Here is a 9,914-nt window from a genome sequence, read left to right on the forward strand (position 1 = left end):
ATGGGTCTACCACATTCTCCACTAATGCTACCTTTTAACATCAATCTCCCGTAGATCTAGTGTTGTCGCACAACAGTGGAACGGGTGATGCGCTGAATTCTAAATTCCAGAATGAACACCTTCATCCATTAGGCAGCCACACTTATGGCAATGTCCTCGGCTTGGGTTGTGGACTGTTATTCTTACTACATAGGACCCCATCGTAAAGGTGTAACTAGATATAGACATTCTACCATCTGGGCTTGACTGAAAGTCGGTATTAGTATACCCTTGGATCTGTAGTGAACTACCATCGAATTGAAGGGATGAGAGATCCATGTATGGACGCCCAAATCTTGCGGAATAAAGGGGCGAATTTCAAAAATTTTTCTCTCCCTTCAACTGGAAATCGCATTCCCTATTTAGAAAATCATAATTTCAATGATCAATCTTGAACCATAAACTGAACCAGATCTGAACCAAAAGGAGTAGGAGAAGGTTATACCTGATACGGAGAAACAATATCTCCCAACGAAGGTGTTCACACCCAAGGAAGGATCCAAAGACTGCTCCCACTGAAGATGGCACGGTGTAGGATGGAGCAGAATTAGCAGTATTCTTCTCCAAGAATTTTGTCCTTTGCAAGAAACAACAGAATGGCATGTGAGCATAGCTTCCTATCAATTCTTTCTCAAAGAACTGATGTCAGGATCGAATCTTGACTTCTCTCACAACTGGAGATTGAACTGAATGTCTGGTGGCTGCAGGAAGGAGGCGGCAAGAAAGATCTTTGCAAGGATTGCAGAAATCTTTCTTCTGTGATTTCAGCTCTGAAGAGGATGTGAGAATCTCTAAAGGCTGCTGCCCCTCCTTATTTGTAACCCCAAAGGATCAGCTCCTAATCCAATTAGGAATTGTTAATCCAAATCTTATTTGGATCAAAACATCTCTTTAGGTGATAAAGATAAACCCTTATCTTATCTGCAGATTGGATCAACCTTCTCCTAATCTTATTAGGAGGTTTCCATATCCAAATCACATTTAGATCTGGGCTCTCTGAGTGGATAGGGTTAAGTCCCTATCCTATCTGCTGATCCATCTCAGAATTCGCCCATATTTAACTTATTAAATAAGTCCAGTTCGAAATGGGCTTTAGGCCCATTAAGCTTATGTGCTCACTTAACCTTCCTAACTACTGCCCAGTTGGGCTTCCTTGTATGGCGTGGGACCCAAGCATTGATCTACACATCAGCCACATGGGTTCAGCCCAGCCTTTGTTACAAGGCCTGGCCGAATATACTGCTATGGACAGTGCACCCCCTGAAACCCATCAAATGGGCTCTATGGGCCCAACACTTACCCTAAGTGGTCCTTGGGCCAAGCCACCTTGTAACACCCAGGGACTGTGGGCAGATGCAAGATTAGCCCATTAGGTATTACCCTCAATGGTCTTACACTTAACCTCACAGCCCATAATGAGCAAACACTGCCCGACAAGAGAGGACCTCTCCCACGACTGCTAGGAACAGTGTTGCACTCTCTGCTTATATGGATCCCGTGAACTAAACCTTTTGCAAATATTTTAGAAACCATAATATATATACTTTTGTATCTCATATAAAATATATTTTGCAAAACAAATCTCAACGTTTGAAATCGGCTGCCGGCAGTCTTGGTTTCCATCAGTGAGAGTGCATCCCCGATCATTACCTTTGTCCGACAAAGGGTGTCACTATGATCACCCACTTAGATGAATTCTTAGACTATCCCAACATACCCAGGTTTTGACCCCTGCTAAGGATCTCACTGATTGGTACATCAAAGACAGCCCAATCCGACACCTAGTGTAGTATCATAATCGAGTCTAGGGGTCGGGTGTAACTTTCCAGTTTTGCCCATTAATCTCTAAGGTCCAGGGCAATACTAGAAATCTGGTCCAGTTCAAAGATTCAATTAATCCTACACTGTGTGTGCCTAGGGTCTCACCCTGGCAGCTGAGACAGGCCACCCTAACCGACTTGGTGGCACCACAGTGTCAGCCTTATCAGGATAGGTCTCCCTAGACCGACCCACTGGCTGTGAACATTCTAAACTAACATGAGTCTCATTAAGTGTCCAGTTTAAGGGTATTACATAGAAACATACCAATCGAACATGAATCAAATATGCACTTTTATTCATTTACAATAAGCTCATAAAGTACATCATTCTGATTGAAGCTAAGGGCATACAAAACTGTTCAACAGCTCCCACTTGCACTTAGGTCCAATCAGGTACAAGCCGGAGTCCCATGCTTTCCACGTGTTTCTCAAACACTTTCTGTGATAGCGGCTTTGTCAATGGGTCTGCTACATTTTCCGCTGACGCTACCTTCAGAATGAAGGCATCCCCTCTACCAACAATCTCCCGCAGTACGTGGTACTTCCTCTCGATGTGCTTCGACTTCGAGTGGGCTCGTGGCTCCTTAGCCTGAGCAATGGCTCCATTATTGTCACACAACAACGGGATGGGTGATGTGCTGGACGGAACTACTCCCAACTCGTGAACGAACTTCTTCATCCACACGGCTTCTTTGACAGCCTCACTTGCGGCAATGTACTCGGCCTCGGTTGTGGAGTCTGCAGTGGACCCCTGTTTACTGCTTTTCCAGCAAACAGCACACGATCCTATCATGAAAACATATCCAGATGTAGACTTTCTATCATCTGGATCCGACTAGAAATTGACATCTGTATACCCTTGGATCTGTAGTGAGCTACCATCGAATACTAGACAAAACTCTTTTGTCCTTCGAAGGTACTTAAGTATGTTTTTCACAGCAGTCCAGTGCTCCTGCCCTAGGTTGGCCTGAAATCTGCTTAATACACTCACTGCCTGAGCAATGTCAGGACGAGTGCACAGCATGGCATACATGATGCTCCCTACGGCAAAGTTATAGGGAACGTCTTTCATGCCATCAATCTGCTCAGAAGTCTTGGGAGACATCTTCTTGGAGAGAGTGACTCCATGCCTGAAAGGAACATTTCCTTTCTTGGAGTTTTCCATGCTGTATCTTTTGACTATTTTTTCAATGTAAGCAGATTGGGATAATCCTATTATCCACTTCGATCTATCTCTATAGAGTCGAAGACACAGTATATAGGAGGCTTCTCCAAGATCTTTCATGGAGAATTGTTGTGAAAGCCATACTTTCACCGTAGTTAACATTTCTACATCATTCCCAATGAGTAGATGTCATCTACATATAGAATCAAGAAGGTAACCTTATCTCCACTGTACTTCCTGTAAACACAGGGTTCATCCGGATTCTGCTTGAATTCAAACGATTTGACAACAGAGTCAAAACGAATGTTCCAACTCCTAGAAGCTTGCTTAAGTCCATAAATGGATCTATTAAGTTTACATACCATGTTTTCCTGACCTGCAGCAATGAATCCTTGCGGCTGCTGCATATAGATATCTTCACTAAGATCTCCATCCAGGAATGCAGTTTTGACATCCATCTGCCAAATCTCATAATCATGGTATGCTGCTACAGCTATCAGGATCCTAATGGATTTAAGCATGGCCACAGGCGAAAAGGTTTCCTCATAATCGATGTCCTCTTTCTGAGTGTACCCTTTCGCCACCAGACGAGCTTTGAAGGTCTCAACCCAACCATCGGGGCCCTTCTTCCTCTTGTAAATCCATTTGTAACCGATTGCTTTTACCCCGGAGGGCGGATCTACTAGAGTTCAGACTCCATTGGTCTTCATTGAGTCCATCTCTGCTCTCATGGCCTCCACCCACTTCTGGGAATCTATGTCCAACATAGCTTCTGCGTAAGTCACGGGATCCTCCTCACTAGTCATGGTTTCCACTAGGTAACTATCCTGGTCATAACCATAACGGACTGGTGGCCTGGATACTCGAGTGGATCTTCTAGGTTGGTCACTACCTAGAACTTGTGGGACATCTCCCACTGCTCCTGAGCTCTCATCATCAAGAACAACTTCCTGACAATGGGTGTCCAGGATGTAATCAGTTTCCAAGAATTGTGCATTTCGACTGCAGAACACTTTCTGCTCACTTGGGTCATAGAATAGGTAACCTATAGAGCCTTTTGGGTAGCCTACAAATAGGCAACGGCTGGTTTTGGATTCTAATTTGTCTGCACTTGTTCTTTTAACATGTGTTGGACAACCCCAAATCTTCAAGTGTCTGACACTTGGTTTCTTTTCGGTCCAAAGTTCATATGGAGTGTTTGGAACCCGATTCAGCACGTAAATCGCACTCTCTAATGCATAACCCCAAAAGGATGTGGGTAACTCTGAGTGTATGAGAAGCGACCGGACCATATCCAATAAAGTCCTATTCCTTCTCTCTAAAACACCGTTAAGTTGTGGTGTAGCAGGAGGAGCTAATTGTGATACTATCCCATTGTCCTTTAAGTAGTCCTTGAATTCGTTAGAGAGATACTCGCCACCTCGATCTGATCGAAGGGCTTTGATTTCTCTCCCCAACTGTTTCTCGACCTCTTGTCTGAACTCTTTGAACTTTTCAAAAGATTCAGACTTGTGTCTCATTAGGTACACGTAACCATATCGTGAAAAATCATCTGTAAAGGTGATGAAATACACATAATGATTATGTGTCCTAACACTCAAGGGAACACATACATCAGTATGTATAAGGTTAAGTGTGCCTGTACATCTTTCAGGCTTACCGTTAAATAGCCGTTTTGTCATCTTGCCTTGTAGGCAAGGCTCACAAGTGGGAAGATCTTCTACAGTTAGAAAATCCAAAGGACCATCCCTTACCAACCTTGTGATTCGGTCAACACTGATGTGGCCAAGTCGGTAATGCCACAGACACGTGGGATTAACTATATCACGGGCTCTCTTCTTGGGGATTTCATCCGACGTAGTTTCGGTTATGTTAGTTTCTAGAGAAGGATGTAGAACATAGAGACCATTCTCCAGTTCCCCATATGCGATGAATCTGTTATTTCTTTTAATAGTAATCGTATTACTAAAGAAGACAGAATAACCATCTGCATACAGTTTTGAGACATAAATCAAATTTCTCCTTAAATTTTGTACATAAAGACAATCTTTCAATACAATTGTTCATTCTCTAAAAAGTAACTCCACGGTTCCTATGGCCATGGCTGCAACAGTTGTAGTAGTCCCCAACTAGAGTGTGACTTCTCCGTCACTCAGCCTTCTGCTTACCTTGAACCTCTACAGTGAGTTACACGCATGAGTTGAATCCCCGGAGTCAATACACCAGAACGCAGATGCTACCAATAAATTGGTTTCTATAATACAAGTTTTGAAATTACCTTTCTTGGATTCCAGGTAGGCAGGACAGTTCCTTTTCCAGTGGCCAGTCTTCTTGTAAAAATGATAGGCATCTGATGCCTTGTCCTTCCTCTATTTCTTGGGTTTGGTAGTCTTCTTCTAGGGCTTTCTCTTTGCCTTCCTTTTCTTGCCCGATTTGCCAGTTTCAACAAGCATGGCTATGGGCTCATCCTTTTTAATCAATTCTTCGGCCCTCTGCAACATATTGCTGAGTTCCTGCAAGCTGACGTTCAGCTTGTTCATGTTGTAATTCATGATGAATGGATTAAAGGATGGAGGTAGAGAGTTGAGAATAGCATCGAATCTATGTTACCAGATTCAGCCTGGATCCAAGAGCCTCCAGTTCGTTGATATAGCCCATCATCCGAAGACAATGGTTGTGAACCTGTTGGCCCTTGGACATCTGCGCGGTCATGAACTGCTTCAAGACCTTCTGCCGAGTAGAACAATTCTGCTCTTCGTACATTGTCTTGAGACTATCCAATACATCCTTAGCAAGTTCGATCTGATCGAACTGCCTCTGAATTGGGTTGTCCAAGGAGGCAATGATATAGCAGCGGGCAAGGGAGTATTTCTCCTCCCATTCTTGGTATTCCTTTCTCCGGGCCTCAGAAGCCCTGTCTCCCGGACGATCCAGAGCAGGATTCTTGGCTACCTTATCCAATTTCGCAGAGGTTAAGACCAACATAAGGTTCCTGTACCAGTCGGCATAGTTTGAGCCCTTCAACTTGTTATCATCAAGCAACTTTGCAAATTGTTTGTTTTCCAATTTCTGATAAAAGAGCAAACATCAGTCCACAACCTAATTTGATTCATGTTCATTACATAGATATGGATTTTAACCTACGTTCCATTTCCATTTATTCATCTCTGAGATTTCCCTCCTTTCTAAGTGATGGAGACTGCGAGTTGTCTCTGGAAATGTAGGAAATCACATAGGGTGCATGGAGCCAACTGTCGATTGAACATGGTGTGCGCAAGAGCCACTGTCGATTGAACATGGACCAAGTACTTATGGCCCATGTACGCAGCACATCACACATCCATACATCACATGCAAGGATAAATTGATCCAATCAATTAATTATCTGTAAAGCCCATTTAAAGCCCATTTTAAATCCATAATATTAACCATTTAATATTATCTAAGTATATGGGCCGAATTAGGGTTGATGGGTTCAACCCATATAGCTTTATCCGCAGAGTGGGCTTTTAGTAGTTTTAACCAATTAAAACTGGGCCTATACAAGTTGGGCCGAATTAACTATTTAATTAATCATCATTCCTCAGGCCCATTAGTGGGAAAATTAGGGCTGACTTTCAGCCTTGATTAAACCCTAGATTTGGTCCAAACAATTTGAACCAATCTTGGTTCGAATGGGTCTAGGGTTTGATTTTTAATTAAATCTTTAATTCAAGAAAATAATCTGAAATTAAATACTGATAAAAGAAAAGCAATAATCAGTCAAACAGGGCTGTTCGCACAATCCATCCTACAAAACAGAGGTTAGAACACAGTTTGCAGTTTCATAAACTGCAAATCGCAGATTGCGATTCCCCTATCTGCGAAATCTCCATCCTTGCGCCGCCATCTTTGATCCAAAATAAAATAAATAGAAATCCTAATTTCTATTAATAATTACATCAGATCGAATACCTATACATTCAGTCTAAAATTAAAAAAAAATTTACAAACCAAATGTAATAAAATAATCCATAATCTACAAAATCGTAGGTTCCCTGCGCAAATCAAGATTTCGATCTCCTCTTGTATGAGCAGCCAATAAATCAAGAAAATCATAAAGAACAATTCTAAATAATAATCATATTTATACAAAAATTAATTTCAGATTATTCGCCCATAATTTTGGGAACAAATTTCCCAAAACCCTTATCTGCGCATATTGGGTAGAACGCCTTCTGCCCATTTGCACAGGTTCAGATCTGAAACAAATTGGTTCAAGATTTGAACCATGGCTCTGATACTACTGAAGGGATGAGAGATCCATGTATGGATGCCCAAATCTTGCGGAATAAAGGGGCGAATTTCAAAAATTTTTCTCTCCCTTCAACTGGGAATCACATTCCCTATTTAGAAAATCATAATTTCAATGATCAATCTTGAACCATAAACTGAACCAGATCTGAAACAAAAGAAGTAGGAGAGGGTTATACCTGATACGGAGAAACAATATCTCCCAACAAAGGTGTTCACGCCCAAAGAAGGATCCAAAGACTGCTCCCACTGAAGATGGCGCAGTGTAAGATGAAGCAGAATCAGCAGTATTCCTCTCCAAGAATTCTGTCTTTTGCAAGAAACAACAGGATGGCACGTGAGTACAGCTTCCTATCAATTCATTCTCAAAGAACTGATGTCAAGATCGAATCTTGACTTCTCCCACAACTGGAGATCGAACTGGATGTCTGGCGACTGCAGGAAGGAGGCGACAAGAAAGATCTTTGCAGGGATTGCAGAAACATTTCTTCTGTGATTTCAGCTCTGAAGAGGCTGTGAGAATCTCTAAAGGCTGCTGCTCCCTCCTTATTTGTAACCCCAAAGGATCAGCTCCTAATCCTATTAGGAGTTGCTGATCCAAATCTTATTTGGATCAAAACATCTCTTTAGGTGATAAGGATAAACCCTTATCCTATCTGCAGATTGGATCAACCTTCTCCTAATCTAATTAGGAGGTTTCCAGATCCAAATCACATTTAGATTTCGGCTCTCTGAGTGGATAGGGTTAAGTTCCTATCCTATCTGCTGATCCATCTCAGAATTCGCCCATATTTAACTTATTAAATAAGTCCATTTCAAAATGGGCTTTAGGCCCATTAAGCTTATGTGCTCACTTAACCTTCCTAACTATTGCCCAGTTGGGCTTCCTTGTATGGCATGGGACCCAAGCATTGATCTACACATCAGCCACATGGGTTCGGCCCAGCCTTTGTTACAAGGCCTAGCCGAATACACTACTATGGACAGTGCACCCCATGAAACCCATCAAATGGGCTCTATGGGCCCAACACTTACCCTAAGTGGTCCCTGGGCCAAGCCACCTTGTAACACCCAGGGACTGTGGGCAGATGCAAGATTAGCCCATCAGGTATTACCCTCAATGGTCTTACACTTAACCACTCAGCCCATAATGATCAAACACTGCCCGACAAGAGATGACCTCTCCCTCGACTGTTAGGAACAGTGTTGCACTCTCTACTTATATGGATCCCGGGAATTAAAACCTTTTGCAAACATTTTAGAAACCATAATATATATACTTTTATATCTCATAAAATATATTTTGCAAAACAAATCTCAACGGTTGAAATCGGCTGCCGGCAGTCTTGGTTTCCATCAGTGAGAGTGCATTCCCAATCATTTCCTTTGTCCAACAAAGGGGCTAATCCTGTCACTATGATCACCCACTCAAATGAATTCTCAGACTGTCCCAACATACCCAGGTTTTGATCCCTGCTAAGAATCTCACTGATTGGTACATCAAAGACAGCCCAATCCGACACCTAGTGTAGTATCATAATCGAGTCTAGGGGTCGGGTATAACTTTTCCAGTTTTTCCCATTAATCTCCAAGGTCTAGGGCAATACTAGAATTTGGTCTGGTTTAGGGTTTCAAGAAAACCCACACTGCATGTACCCCAGGTCTCACCCTAGCAGTTGAGACAAGCCACCCAACCAACTTGGCGGCACATCAGTGTCAGCCTTGGCAGGATAAATCTCCCCATATCTATCCAATGGCTGTGAAGCTTCTAAAATAACACGAGTCTCATAAGTGTCCAGTTTAAGGGTATTACACAGAAACACACCCCAATGACATGAATCAATTATGCACTTTATTCATTTACAATAAATGACAATAAGTGCATCAGTCTGATTGGAGATAAGGGCATACACTGTCTAACATCAGACATCACCACTGTGGTCAAAGACCCAAAAAACCCTAGCACGTCAAGTTTCACATCCTAATTCTTCTATTTAATCGTTAAACTAGAAAGAGATCATTTTGATGAATAGATTGAATCGCTACATTAGCAATTCCAACCTAGGACTTCAGGAGGGTCGAGACTGATGCCAACCACTTACCTGACCCATTAGAACACCTAGACTAATGAAATTGAGCCTAATAGACCCAAAAAACTCAAAAATCCAAAGGTAACCGCATTTAAAGCTATGAAAAGACAAAATCACATTTAAAAGTTCATCAAATTTACATTTTCTGCCATTAACAGCCGCAAATACAAGACTGTCATGACAAGCATGCTCTAAGCTCCCATTGGCACAAAAAACCATGAAAACCACCCCCAAATCGAGAATCTTTCACCAAAGCGGAAAAGTTGACTGATCACCATTTTCTTTAAAAAACCCTTGCCCATTCTCTTGTAAAAGTTTTCTTGAAGTCCAAGCCTTGTGATTGGATGAATTTCAGACCTCTTCCTCTCCCTTCCTCTATAAATACAGACCCAACTCAATATTTGAAAGGAGGATTAAACCTGAAGGAGGCCCCAGAGAGAAAGAGAAAGAGAGAGAGAGAGAGGGACAAGGAGAGAGAAACCTAGGAAGGAGGATAGGGAAGAGAGA

Source organism: Nelumbo nucifera, chromosome 8 (assembly GCF_055504915.1).
Source record: "Nelumbo nucifera cultivar China Antique chromosome 8, China Antique-T2T, whole genome shotgun sequence".
Lineage (NCBI taxonomy): Eukaryota > Viridiplantae > Streptophyta > Magnoliopsida > Proteales > Nelumbonaceae > Nelumbo > Nelumbo nucifera.